Below are 15,172 nucleotides of genomic sequence, written 5' to 3'. Positions count from 1 at the left end.
GCAGCCTCCTCACCCTCGAGCTCGCCCGGTACAGTACAGAAGTCGCGGGATTTACCTGTCAAGGGTCCAGCCACCCTGCCAAGACCTTTCCAGTACCTCCAAGCACGCCGACAGTTGGGCTGGGGAGCTGCAGCCCAGCGGCTGCAGCCGCAGCCCGGGGCCCAGCCGGCTCCCCCCACGGCTCTTCTCTCGCCCAGTACACTCACTCCCAGAGGGGAAAAGCTTCAGTCCCCAGTGTAAGACCCCAGACTGTTTGCGGCCACAGCTGCCTGCCTGCTGTAGAGCCCCTGCTCAGCAACCGCTCCCTAGCTCTTCTTTGCTATGACGTCACCTGGGCTCTGCACCGTACCTAGGCCAATCAGATGGTGAGCATAAAAGTAAAATCGCCCTGAGTGGGCTACCAGGGACCAATCTTTTGTTTCCAGGCAGGAAGCGACCTAGGAGAGGGGGGGAGAAAGTGGAAGGGGGGGGGGGAAGGAGAGGGGAAAGGAGATGGAAACTTCTACACTGTCAGGATTGTCTAAAGAGGAAGGTGGAGCCATCGAGAAAGAGGCAACAGACAGGAGTGGGGAGGGGACATTTCATGCATCTTTCTTGCTTGCCAGCCTTAAGAACACTAGGCTTTGAGATGTATTTTCCGGCCAGGGAATCCATCTACAGGAGCAGGCTTTCTTGAGGAAATGGTTTGGATTTGGGACACCACCTGTCAGCCTAGCAGGTTACATACAAAACTAAGCGGGGGGGGGGGGGGGGGGGGGGGGGGGGAATGTGGCGGTGGAATTAAGAAAGGTAGCAATTTAGACAGGGAAAACAGTCTTCTGTACGTGAAACATACATTTCAAAACAGGTGGCATTATGCAAAAGAAATAATCATTTTACTTCCAGTTGAGTGCATTGATTTCACACAGATCCCCTTGTTCATCCTTTCCCTAAAACCTTTAGTGATTTCTCTCATCTTTACCAGAAGGTTCAATTTTTGACAGGTGTCCTAAGCCATTTAAAATCTGCCTTCGCAAATCATCACTTCCTATTCCCAAATCCACCATTCTTAGAATTTTGGCAGCTTATATAAATTATGTCAAACCTCTGCATTGAGACAATAGACTGCACAGTACTCTGTATGTTTGAGCTGTAATGATGCAGAACGTGCCTCCCCAACACAGAAGGCGGAGACGATACAATTTTAATGGTTAGGTTAAAGTAGTGCGTTATAGGCGATTTTCTTCTCTACTTTTAAACTTTTAAAAAATAAAGATAAATATATGCTCACACAAATGAATGGCCAGAATGAACAATAACTATTTCCGGTGTCCCTTTATTTAATTTTCTCAACACTGCATAAGAAACGACACTCATTTCTTCCCAATGACAGCACATATTTATGTTTAATGCATTTTAACACCAAGACTGAATTTCATGTTTTCCCAGTTCCTCTGAGGAAGATTAACCAGAGATAACTCTTCAGATAGCAGGAAAGGTGTGTGTGTGTGGGGGGGGGTGTATTGATTCATTTTGACTAACACCAGGCCATGAAAGAACAATGACCAACCTACAACAAAACAGGGGTGAGGGTGACAGAGACTAAGTGAACTACATAATTCAAACCATTCTTGAGGATGACTTTGCAACATTTTCCTTCAATAAAAATACATATTTATGCATACGTAAGTATTATATGAAGACAGTAGAAAGTAGTAGAGCAGGAATATGTATTGAAATCTGAGTACAAAGTCCATGAATTTTCTAATATGCTGAAGTGTATGCTTAATAAAAATTAAACATGGCATTAATGGCTGTGAGGATATGCACTGGCTTTATAAGGAAAAACTACACCAGGTAAGTGTTGTTTAAAAACAAGGTATTTTAAAATGTCTTTTAAAACACACCCTGGTGGTTGTCTTTGAATGCAACGCACACTCTCTCTCCCATTCTTGATTAATAGGTTGAAATCAGGATGATTCTGCTTACAATGACTTTACAGATATCTTTTTAATTAACTTTGGAGTTAAAAAAGTAACTACATCACATTGATGTTTTTTTTATACATAATGGTGGAAGTAATCTAAAAAATACTGATCTAAATGTCATTTGCTTAATGGTAGCGTATCTTATTTGTAAATTGCATTTATTTGGGTTATTTTAAACCCAAATACTTTTTTTTAAAAAAAAAAAAGGAAGCGTAACTGAATTTTCCTGGTAATGATTCAGCTATGGTTTCTGGGGTATTGATTTCAATTGTAATTAAAAAGTATTTGATTTCATTCTAATCCCCACATATACCTCAGCTATAACTTGGAGTTATTTATATAGTCACTTCGCATGGTTATTTAAACCTTTCATGTGTGTATTTCTTCTCTCTCCAGTGATTACAGAGACTAAGTATGTGTGTGTGTGTGTGTGTGTGTGTGTGTGTGTGTGTGTGTGTGTGTGTGTGTGGTGTGTGTGTGCACGCACGTGCACATGCGGGGGGGGGGGGCACAAAATCCTATTAGGTACTTGACAAATTGAAACATAGTAATGTCATTTAAACAAGATTCTAAGCCCAGCATGAAAGACTTGGATCCCTGTGTAAAAAGGTGATAATCTGTGTTATTCTTGATACCCAAAGATTCCTTACTCCCAGTGTGGTTTGTTCTCCAAGAATATAGAGTGAGGAAAGGACTCTAAACTATACAAGCTTAATATTTCATCTGTATGTAATTTTTTCCTCCCAAATTCTCACTATCTGCTCCTCTTGCTTAGAAGCTCCCTGGTTTAAGGATACAATCTTAATAACCACTTGGAATGTGTATCATATTTCTCAGATTACAAACCTCCTTTGTATCTCACCATTAAATCACCACAATAACCACAACAGTTTACCTTAGCAAGCATTATGATCTGACTTTCATAGAATACACAGTAAAATCCCAGGACCTTAAATTCATGAGTGCACTGCATCATAGAAATGGTCATACGAACCAGGCCTCCTACTCTGACTCCCAGGTCCTTTTGAACTCACTGTAAAGCAATTTGAGAGTACGTGTTGAAGATGGGGACATGGAGTGTTTTCTTTATACACAAATGGAGACGGTCTCCAAATTTTGGTTGTACAACTAACATTTTTTGGACATTATGGTACCAAAAGTGATGTGTAATCAGCAAAGATCAATGTCCCTCAAATTTTAAGTTTTGAATTTGTAGTTATCTGTTGGGTCCTACCAACCAAACCAGGTTGATGATTTACATGAGAAGAGAGATATCTGAAATGGGGCTTTTAGCAATAGAAGTAAATTCAAGTTACTGTCTTCATTCCAGTCAAATCCTAGATAAAAGAAACTTTGGCCAGAGTCTATCTGTGTCCCACCTGGCCTGTGGTCAGAACAAATCTCTCTCACCCACTGGTCCTGCAGATGCTCAGACCCAAGTAAACACACAGAGGCATATATTAATTAAAACTGCTCAGCCATTAGCTCAGGCCTACCACTGACTAGCTTTTACACTTAAACTAACCCATTTCTGTTAATCTATATGTTGCCTTGTGCTCTGTGGCTTTACCTATGTGCCATTACATGCTGCTCCCTGGACGGCAGGCTGGCGTCTCCTGACTCAGCTTTCCTCTTCCCAGAATTCAACTTGTCTGCTTATCCTGCCTATACTTCCTGTCTGGCTACTGGCCAATCAGCATTTTATTAAACCAGTGTACAAAAGCATTATTTCACAGCAAGAAACATTGCACAGTCTCGTATACCGTACCATTGATGGAACTGACAAGCAGGTAATACTTACCAAACTTAAAATTTGATATGCCACTTAACCTAGCAATCCTAAGTCAGGAAAAATGCTTATAGATATCTTCATTACAACATACTGAGGTATGTTCAAGAATATTTGTTGTTTACTCTAATGTAAGAGCTTAAATATAACATAAAAGATGGCATAGATGTCCCTCAGTAAAGTGTTCACAGTTTTTTTGTTGTTGCTGTTTTTGTTTTCTCCAGTCAGGGTCTCCTGTAGCTCTGACTGGCCTCAAAGTCACTACTTAGCTGAAAATGACCTGGAACCCCAATCTTCTAGCCTCCTACCTCTCAAGTGCTGGGATTACAGGTGTGTGCTACAGTTGTAGCATCTCTTGAATTTTGTAAACCACTCATTCAAAGTCTAACTACAGTGAAAGAGGATGCACAGGTCTAAAGATCACAATTGTATGACTTTGGAGATACACATGAAGTCGTGAAATTATCACCAACATCAAGGTACAAGATAGAGCCACCATTTCCTAAAGGCCCACCCCCAGACTATAATAAAAAATATTGTACAATTATGTCATGCACATTTTTAGTATATTTTGCACCAGATAAATATAACCAAGTGGATTCATATATGTTAAAATAAGAAGCATACCTTGACACATTTTTGAGTGGGGGAAAAAAAGAAACAATTACAGGACAATATGTATGCCATAATTTTATGCTTGTTAAAAATTGTGTGTGTTTACATTGGAATTACACATAGCAAACACAGGGTGACTGTGGGGATAAATGGGTAAAGGATGACATACATGTATGCATGTTTTCTTTCTATAGACAATCTCCAACTTGCTGTGGCACAGTGTAGAATTTTTTTTCTTTACCATGGTGCAAAAGTGACATGCATTCACTAGAAGCTCTACTTTGAATGTGGATTATTTTTAGGGCTTTTGCTTTTTAGACAGGGTCTAAAAAGGCTAAGGATAGCTCCAAACTCACCATGTAGCTATCAATGACTGAGCTCCTGATCCTCCGCCTCCACCTTCCCAGTACTGGATGACAAGCCATTGTTAGCATGACTGCCTTTGCTTGAATGAATTTAAAGAATAAGTATATACTGTATTTTGCTTGTAAAAGCAGAATTAGAATGGAAAATATAATCCAGGAGAGTGCTTAAAACAAAAGCAATCAACACCCTGACTATCCTAAAAACAGTTTGCATGCCAGGCCAGTGGTTCAGGTAGGCCAATCAAAGATAGGGTGAACTGAGCCAGCCCTGAACACAGACTAGATGCAGGAAAATAATAGTATGTAGTCTACAGGGCAGAAGCAGCTAGTATGCTTTCTCTTTCCACTCCTGCTTTAAGTCCCACGGCCAGAAACGGTTTCTAGTAGTGGTTGCTGAGCTTTTGCAGCTCTTGGTCTTCACATTGTTTTCAGAAGCAGGTGTACTTTTCAAAACTTTCATTATTTATGTGTATGGGTGTTTTGCCTGCATCTATGTCTGTGCATCACTTGCATGCCTAATGTCCATGGAGGCCAGAAGAGGGCATCAGATATCTTAGGACTGGAGTTGCAGACAGTCGTGAGCTGCCATGTGGGTGCTGGGAATCAAACCCAGGTCCTCTGAAAGGGTCCTCAGTGCTCTTAATCTCTAGCCCCCAGATATACTTCTATTTCTTTTGTTTTGGGGTGGGGAAATTAAGACAGGACTTCTCTGTGTAACTCTGGCTGTTCTGGAACTCACTCTGTAGACCAGTCTGGCCTCAAACTCACAGAGATCCACCTGACCCTGCCTCCTAGTGCTAGGATTAAAGGCATGTGCCACCAGAACCAGGCAATATTTTAAATTTTCTTTCTTTCTTTCTTTCTTTCTTTCTTTCTTTCTTTCTTTCTTTCTTTCTTTCTTTCTTTCTTTCTTTCTTCCTTCCTTCCTTCCTTCCTTCCTTCCTTCCTTTCTTTCTTTCTTTCTTCTCCTTTTTTTGTTTTTTAAATGCACTTTTATAAACTATCCTCCTATCCCAACTTGCTCAGCAACTGGTGCCCAGGCATTAGCTAGGAGCAGTACCCAGTCTACCTCCACTTAGCATCTGGGTACTACTATATGTTGTAGTCACTGAAACGGACCCTCTTTCTACTTGTCTATCTGTCCCCATTAATAGCAGCAGCAGCTCTCCTGCAGCAGGCAATTTTGTGGGTTGCATTCAAAGTAAATAAGGGAGTTCAGGCATACCAAAAGGTGTGTCTGTTAAACCAGAGACTGTGTGGTAGAGAGAATCCTATGACTAAGAACTCACCATCTTCTTGAGACCAGAGTTGCAACTCAGAACTCCGGTGAACTGGACAAACCCTTGAACAAGATTCCAATTTACCCAGGTTTTAGTTTTCTCCTCTGTCAAACTTACTTTGCCTATCTCTAAAGTGTTGTATGAATGCAAATGGCTAACGACACAAAAGCGAACCTAATGGATTTCAGAAACACACACCTCCTTAATCAATTTGATGAGGCTGCACTTACACATGATTCCTAAATATGCATTTGGGAACAGAAGGTCTGTCCTAACCTTTGTTCTTTATAATTAGCCCACATTAGAGGCCTGCCTTGCAGAATCTGAGAGGATTCAAAAGTCCACTGTCACTGCCCTCTTCCCTTTGTGAGGAAGTCAGTGGAGGAAAAGTAGAAGACTATTAAGTCCAGGTGGCTTGGAGTGAATTAATAAGAGAGGTAGGAAGTTTCTCTCCTTTGACTTAGTGTTAATTACCTCTGCCTCCACTATGGTCCTACATATCAAACCACATTAATTAATTGAGCCGATGCTCTGTTTGACTTTTCTCCCAAAAGAATCACATTATACATTCCTTTCCCTCCCACTCCCAATCACTGCACTTGGAGAACCTAAGTCAAACTGCAGAGTGAATTGAATTTGAAAAACTTGGAGTTTGTTGTTGTTTGTGAGGGATTTGTGGTGTATATGTGTACACTTGCTTGCTTGCTCCCCTGGGAGAGAGCAGAGAGAGGGGGAGGGAAAGGAGAGAAGGAGGAAGTAGGAAGGAAGGGGAGAGTCAGAGGAGGGGGAGAGAGCAGGAGGGAGGGAGAGGGAGAGGGAGGGAGGGAGGGAGAGAGAGAGAGAAGAATGGAGAAAGCGAGGGAGGAAGGGAGGGAGAGAGGGAGATATCTAGGGGACAAAGAATCAATGAAAAAATAGAAAACCAAAAAACAATTTTTTTTGGACCAGCCGGACTATGATGTCATGTTTTCTCAGCTCACCTGTGATTGGCTGCTCAGTTCAGCATCTGCTGAGAGCTAAAGGCTGATTATTTGCCAGAGACACAGACCTTTCAGGGAAGCTTTGAATCATTGCTGGTTGTCGTGACAACCTGGGCAGTGTCTGCTCCTGATAAACACATAATAAGGTTATCAGGAAGAGAAGTGGCCCCATCCCCACACCCAATCATCTAAAATGATGAGCAGTGGGACATCTCTCTCCAGAGGTGAAGGAGAAAACTCATCAATAGGCAAAGTGGTGACTACTCCTTCAGATAAAGTATGCCACCCAAAGCCAGGAGACAGTGTACTTTTTAGGCAGTTCCTTACCTACCACTTCCAGGTCCCTCCTGAATCCACATGTTTGTTGCAAATCACAGCCCTGGGAAACAAGTGGTGATGAAGGGAAGCATCTCTGCAAGTTTTTAGTAAAGCCAAACAGAGGGAGAAGTGAGCAGAATGCTAAAATCATTAGGGATAGGCACATTGTCTTCAAAGGGTGCCATCTATCATGGGCATGGCCCAGGGTCCAACACAGAAGGACATGGCTAAAACCGGTCACCAAAACCAGATGCAAAGGGAGCTCAGGGTTGGTAGTGGTACATGTGCTATTTTTTACCTGTTACTTCCCTTTCCCTGGACACAAACCCCTACCCTATGTTACATTTAGGCTCCAGATAATTTAGAAAGGGAAAAGCAGTTGCATTTTTTGTGTGTGTTATATCAGTCATTCCTGGGAGACAGTTACTGAATACCTAGCAAGCATAATAAGGCATATAGCTAAGTGCTACAAAAGTTATACAAATGAACTAAACTTGGGCCATCTTATTAGGGGATTTGGAATCTAGTTTGAGAGACAAGATACACACTCAGATAGGGAATTGCTAACAATACAGATATAGTACCTCCAAGGCAAACCCACAGCTCTTGATTTCAGTGAGCAGAAAATCATATCTAGACTGTCATACTCCAGCCCCACCTCATCTTGTGTTATGCTCAAGTGTTGGCCTGACCAAGCTATTCTGTTCCCTCAGATGTTTTGACATTCATACCCCATGCCTTTCCTTCTATTCTTTCCTCCTCTCCTTATCTGGTAATCTGTAATGCATATTGTGAGACTATGCTCAATTGGCCATGAACAAACTGAACATTAACAATGGGATATGAGCAAACTGCTCCCATACCTATAAGTCTTTAGAGAGCTATACCTGCTAGTTATGGTACCGACAATGCTGCAAGAGGAAATCCAGGGACCTATATAAGGAACACTGGTATAACCAGTTTCAGACTATTTGTGGAAGAACAGGCAGGCAGACTACTTTGGAAAAGTGCTTTTATTTATTTAGACAGGTCTTATGTGGCCCAGACTGGTCGCAAGCTCTGTATGCATCTGAGGATATCCTTGGATTTCTGATTCTCTTGTCTCCCCCTCCCAAATGGTGGGATTCAAGTTGTATGCAGTGCTGGGAATGGAATTTGGAGCACTGTGTTTAACAGGCAAGCACTCTTAACAACTGAACTACATCCTGAGCTACAAAAGGTGTTATTTAAATAACTGTTGAAACTATCCTAGGCTTTTATGGCTTGATTAACTATTTGAAATAGTGTAGGGGTCACAGGAAATCACGAGAAAGTACCAGAGCCCCCATGTATCCTTAACCAAACGTTCTCTGATATTTTAATTTATAGAATATTTAAAATGTAGGAATTGATGTTGATCTAACACTAATGACTCAAACACTAACCTTATTTAGATTTCATCATTGTTGACATTTCCTTCTATGTGTTTTTCATCAACTCATTTTGATAATATCAAGTATTTTGTCAACTCATCTGGCAATAGGTAAATCGATTCATGAGTTACATGAATGTCAATGTGTCCCTCAGGCCCACCTAATTTGAACAGGGCAAAAACCTAAATAGTATAAGTGTGACTGGGATTGAAAGAATAAAAATTAGCATGGATTAAGAATATATAGTTCTGACATTTATCAGAGTGCCAGCATTGACACATTAAAGCCAGCTGTAACTGTATGGAAAACACTATTTCTTCCAAGGCTACCTAGCACTTGTGAAATGTCACAGGGTTCCCTCTTCACCCTTGGGTGACTACTACCTTCCTACCAGTGATCCCAGACTTGCTCTGCTATTGATATTTATGATTGAGGATGCTCAATGACTAAGTCACACAATAAATCTGATTTTGTCCAGCTATATTCTTGTCTCTGGTAGTTTTGGGCTAATAAGGCTTCGACAAAGCAAATAAAATGACAACCAAACTAGGGTTATCAGACTTATCAGAAGTTGGCTGTGTTTCCTTGACTCTACCTAGAAGCACACAGTGTGACTAAAACTGTGTGTTTTATGTTGCAGATGCCTAATAAATTCTCAGTGCACTGACATGGGATTGTTCTCTTCCTGATGAATATGGGGACAAAAGTCTGGAGAGCACTGTTGCATAAAATTTCAGTATGCCGACTCTGTAATTAAATTGCTGCATTCAAATTCCAGTTTCATTGTGTTACAATTTTAAGACCCTGGACAACATAGTTGGCCCCTTTGAACTTTTCCTCATCTGTGAAATATAATCCTCCTTCTTAGGGTAATTGGAAAGATTAATATAAATGCACATAAAGAAGAAAGGTGTTGCTGGTGCTGGTTCTCGACTTCGTTGCGCAGAAGAAATTACCTTTATAAAATGCTGTTGCCTAGGCCATATTACTAAACGTTCTCATTTAATTTGATGGCATATATCTGAGCATCTGGGCTTTTAAAAATCCCCTCAGGTTCTAATCTTCTCAGATTCTAATGTGCAGCAAAATTTGGGAACCATTACATTAGGGATTTCATTGCTTAAGGATGATTGATCTTTCCTCTAAGAGGTTCTTCCTATCTCCCTTTTGGTGTATCTGACTTTTACAGGGCCACAAGATAGAATGGGGGAATTTTCTCAATAGGCAGGCATTTCAGTTCCTCCTTCTCTGAGGTTGCACAAGCTTTTCCTTTACTGAGTCTACCCTATAGCTTGCTGGACTTGGAAACCCATACCACATTTTTCTTCCATGTCCTTAGCAGTGTGATGGCAACACTGAATATTGGGGTAAAATCCGAGTTGTATTCATCTTTCATTTCTCTCTTCCTAAACATAACTCAGTCCCACTTCAAACCAAGTGCTCTCAAACGTGAATTTAAAACCGAAGTTAATAATACACAGGCAGCGTTGACTGACCAACACAGATGTGTTTAATGGATGGTGATTTCAATGTGCTGGTGTTCTGTATAATTAAGCACCTGTTGTACCTCCTGATCAATCTTTATTTTGCTGCAAAGCAGGAGCTTACAGCCAAATGTCTTTCTCTGCTGTTCCCTTTATGAGATCACTTGTGGAGGAGGGGTATTCAAGCAGTTTGCACCCCCCACCTCTTCTAATCATTCAAAGGCACACATTATTACCTAGTCAGTAAATAGTAAATGATAAGCAACTGGTGACTTTTAAGGACTACATAGAAATTTCAAATATGTTCATGGTGATTTTTCAAAGTAGCTCACCATATCCCTGAGATCTGTACATTCCTTGTCCATTCCTGCTGCTAATATGGGAGATTTACCAGATTCTGACTTCCTAGGCTAAAGTTTACTGCCAGAAGGGAAATAGGGCATGTTGCTAGGCAAATTAATATTATATACATAGGAAAGTGACAGCCTGCTAGGGGAGTATGCTAACATACGGTTTTTAAGCGCCACTCTAAGTGCACTTTGCATTCAAATGACCAATATGCTAATTACAGCCCTTATCTATTTGTTCTGGGCCTTAAGAGTCTCAGCAGCTCAATGCACCGACTGCAGACAGCAGTTTGACTGCAGGTTTCTAGAAATAATAACATGGCATTTCTTTCAGCATATTTTCGAATTCAAGCTTCTTACAAATCAAGATTGGCCTTTCCCCTTTTCAGGGAATTAGTGAGGCTTAAGGGTGTTCACTATGGTGCAGTGCCAGCACCCCCCATACCCCTGTGAACAAAGGCTCTTCCTCTGACTGGAGCATAGCCTGGTGGGGCAGATTTCCATGGTAATTTGCGGGTCTCTTTTGAAAGACGTGGGACGTCTTTGTAAATGAGATTGGGGGATGGCAGGGGGTAGAAAGGGTGTACTTTCTCACTAATCTTAGGATTGTCTTTGACCCTTTTTAATTTTCACCACCCTTGTAAGGCTAGAAAGCACTTCTAACACAGCTTTGTCCAATTGAAAGCACACACTACCTAATTCAGTTCTTAGGAGAAAGGCAGAAAAACCATTCTCCCTCCCTACCCTCAGTTCAAATGATCAGGCTCTTACCAGAGGAAACCCAGTAAGAGTGGAGGCACTAAGGCTTTGTCACCTGTTCCTTGCTGCATTAAAATTTGGCTCAAGGGGTGGGGCACCTCTGAAAGAATATCATTCTAGAGTCCACATTGCTTTCAAATTTCTTCCTTTCTGAACAAGGATGACACTAAAGAACATGCTAAACTGAATGAGGAAAAGCCTCCTAGGCCTCAAGCCTATACAATCTTACAGGCAACCGAGGACTGCTGAGAGCAGGAGAGGTGGCCCTCCCCAGGGAAGAGCACACTGATTGGTTTGTCTAGTGCCAAATGGTCAGCCCTGAAACCGTGCATACAAGTAACGTTATATGGACTCAATGGGTTATATTTGGGAATATGTAATTATATACAAGTACGTATATGCATGCAATAACAATTGAAGAAAAGAAGAAACTGGATTTGTAGGAGAGCTGGGAGGTTGTGTGTGAGAGAGAGGGTTTGTAGGGAGGGAAAGGAGGGGAGAAACTGTAAATAAATGACAATCTCAAAAATAATAATGTCTTCCTTTCCCTTAGATTTTTTTTAGTAAAATCTAAACTACCTAGACTCATTTAAAAATTACTTCAGTATACTCAACGTTTTAGAAATCTATCTCCTTCCTCTCTCTTCCCCCTTTCCCTACACCCCCACTAATATTGTCATTCTCTTCTTCCTGCTGTTTATGAAACTGACACAATAGACTTATTCCCTCTAAAAATGAGACCGATATCACTAATCATAATGTGTCCTTTCCTTTCAATGTTCTATTCTTCCTTTCAGGGACATCTTTCTGATACCAAAAGCCCAAATGAATCACTGCTCTCTCCTGGGTCTGGGAAGGAGGCAACCTGATTGACTTTTTTTTGGGTCCAGTCCTAGAGCTTTTATTTCTTGGTTTCTTCTGGTATCTGTTTATTTGCAGAGGAGCCTCCTGGAATGGGCAACAATACTTGGATCCAAGAATGAACGGTGCAGATTGAAAATGTAGGTGTTACTGCAGGCATTTGGGAAGATGATGGAAATGATTATTTGTTGAAGAAAAGTGGCAAATGATGCAACTGAAGATCCTTGGCACTTGGGTGTGATGGCACAAGCCTATAAACCCAGGTAGTCAGAAAAAAAAATACATGGAACATAGTAGTCCCTCACTCTAAAGTTGGATGAAGCCCCTCACCAGCTGAGAATCAAGAATTCCCAAGCAATTAGCATTTGTTGTAAGATTGCCAACAGATAAGACTCACTTCACGTGCGTGTGTGTGTGTGTGTGTGTGTGTGTGTGTGTGTGTGTGTGTGTGTGTGTAATGTTTTGTGATAAAATAGTAATGAACTAGACTAAAGGCCTAAACCTATGTGGTCCTCAAGTGTGGCCTTACTCCTTTCTCAGATATTTCCTGGGAATCTCACCCAAGAGTATTAATTGCCGTTATAGTCAAGATGGCCCAACTTTCTACTTCTCTATACTTTTAACCTTATTAATTGTAATTTGTCAAATGCAGCCCAGGGACTACCTCTGATCTCATGTAAACTCTTTAGTAACCCTTTTTAGTAAGTAATAACTTGAAAAACCACCAAAATCCAATAAGTGATTATTTTAGAGGATGAAACATGCCTTTCCTTTGATAAGTCCACACACAGGCTTGGGTATGGCTTATTTTGCCTATGTACCTCTCTTAAACTTTCTTTGATGAAGCCAAGGATCTAGTTTTGTCTGAGTCAAGTTTCCTAGATGATTAAGGGAACTTCTTAGGCTGCTGGAGGCAGCAGTGTGGATCTGTGCCTCCATCTCTACTGTTGCTGACATCAACACTGAAGAGGTGGAGGCAGAAAGAGTAGAGGTTTGAGGCCAGCCTGGGCTACTTAATGAATTCCAGTCTTAGCAAACACAAACCCAACCAAATAAAAGAGTTCTGCTCTCGACAGAAGATTGATTCCCAGGCACAACACAGCCAGGGTATTCAGTCACTTACAACATGTTTCAAGTCTCAAAATCAGACTTCTATATTTATTCACATGTACAGAGACATTTTCCTCAACTCCAAGAAGCTTAAAGAAAAGCTAAGACTTTTAATTAAACAGAAATTTTAAGGTGCCTCCCAGAGCTGATGGCCCTCAGTTTTTAGTTAATTGCAATTTACCATATTAGTAGTCTTGGCCAGTCTTTGTTTCAGAGTATCTGTCTTTGCTGCCCTGAATTTTGATATCTTCCCATTCAGAAGGCTGGAGGAGACAGTGGAGACAGGGAACAATCTCGTAGCAATTTTAGCTCAATCCTCAGATATCTGATTAAAACAGACTGGGTGAAATGAAAAACTGTTTTCCAGCCTGGGGACTTTGAAAAGCACTTTGATATAGTGCTTTATTTTTAAAACAGCATTGCCATTTTAAAATAATCAAATTTTCTTGGTTACTATTAGTGCATATCAATTGTATAAATAGTGGGTTTCATTACATTTTCATGCATGTATATGAGGGGCTTTGATAATATTGCCATCTAATTACGAACATACATTTGTCATTCTCCCCTTCCCGCTAGTACCTTTCCTATTTCTTTGAAGTCCAACTGTTTTTAAAATAACATCCAAGAATAATTCAGATAGATCAGATGCTGCCTGTTCACACTAAAAATCAAATACAGTTTCTTCTATGGAGACTCTTCCTGGCCTATTTTGGGTGAATAGTGTTTCTATATTGGCCAATCCAGAGAAATGAACTTGGCCAATTACTTTATATAGGTCATCTGCAAACCTCACAAAGAAGGGGGAAATACTTTTTCAAATAATTTATTGAACCAAAAGACATAAAGAAAGCACATAACAAAATGCAAGACACCACATACTCCCCTGACTTCACAAAAGGTATAGTTCCAAAATTTCTGAATAAAAAAGACAAATTACCAGAAAGGCATAGAGACTAGAGGACTCAGTTGTCAACTCAAGATAGCTTGAATGTAAGCCATCCATAAGCCTGACAATGGAGCTTATCAGTTACTGTACTGAACTAGAAAACAATTGGATGCTGTCTAAGTTAGGGTTTCTATTGCTGTGAAGAGACACCATGACCAGGACAACCCCATCAAAACACATTTCCTCCAGAAAGGCCACACCTACTCCAACATGGCCACACCTCCTAACAGTGCCATTCCCTATGGGGGCCATTTTATTTCAAACACCCATAGATGCCATCCATGCATGTCACAGTGAGGAAGGCAGGCCACAAGGAAGCAACCTGGAGGAGAAACAATATCTCTTGTATAGCTTGAGCTGGGCTGCAACACGAAAATCAATAAGGACAGAAGATGCAGAGGCTATATAGTGCAAATCTGAAGCTGCCTCACAATTGGGGCTGAACATTTACAGCCCATGCTTAGTGTCATTTCATTTAACAGTTCATGACTTCCCTTTAAGAGTACAGAGGTAAGAAAATTCATTAGATCCAGTGACTCAATAATATTTTAAATACATCAGGTTACATGTGATAGAGTGACATGCCATTAAGCTGGCTTCCCTACAAATCTACTCAAAACAGGCCCAGCTTCTAGCCCTTCAGATGCTTATAATCACAGCTAATTCTGGAAACAGTGAAAATACACATGCAAGGAATATAGGACAGACATTGTATAGTATTATAATCCACAGTGGACATTTCATGGACATATTTGAATGTACTAGCCAGCCATTCTTCTGGCACATTATGAAGTGGTTGAATATAATCTCAAAATGCAAGCTGGATATGGTGGCACCCATCCAAAATTCTAGCACTTAGGAGTCAGTGGCAGGAGGATTGTCAGTTTGACACTAGAATGGACCCTTTCTCAACAAACAAATATTTATAAGTTAATT

The 15,172-nt window shown here is 40.8% G+C and overlaps 1 protein-coding gene across 11 annotated transcripts in view; it reads right to left on the bottom strand.

Annotated features, from left to right (window-relative positions):
- Window positions 1–15,172, bottom strand: part of Pak3 (p21 (RAC1) activated kinase 3) — a 277,699-nt gene that overhangs the window by 115,553 nt on the left and 146,974 nt on the right. For 5 of the 11 annotated variants that reach the window (XM_052737424.1, XM_052737432.1, XM_052737437.1 and 2 more), the window contains exon 1: window positions 56–313. The exons of the other annotated variants lie outside the window; for them this stretch is intronic. The gene's annotated coding sequence lies outside the window, so the exon portion shown is untranslated. Of the gene's footprint in view, window positions 1–55; window positions 314–15,172 lie in introns of those variants that run through there. 11 annotated transcript variants of the gene reach the window in all.

The sequence above is a fragment of the Peromyscus californicus genome, unplaced genomic scaffold (genome assembly GCF_007827085.1).
Source record: "Peromyscus californicus insignis strain IS unplaced genomic scaffold, ASM782708v3 Scaffold_10__1_contigs__length_136768540, whole genome shotgun sequence".
NCBI lineage: Eukaryota > Metazoa > Chordata > Mammalia > Rodentia > Cricetidae > Peromyscus > Peromyscus californicus.
Note: the sequence above shows the minus strand (reverse complement) of the source record. Positions and strands in the feature narration are given on the sequence as shown.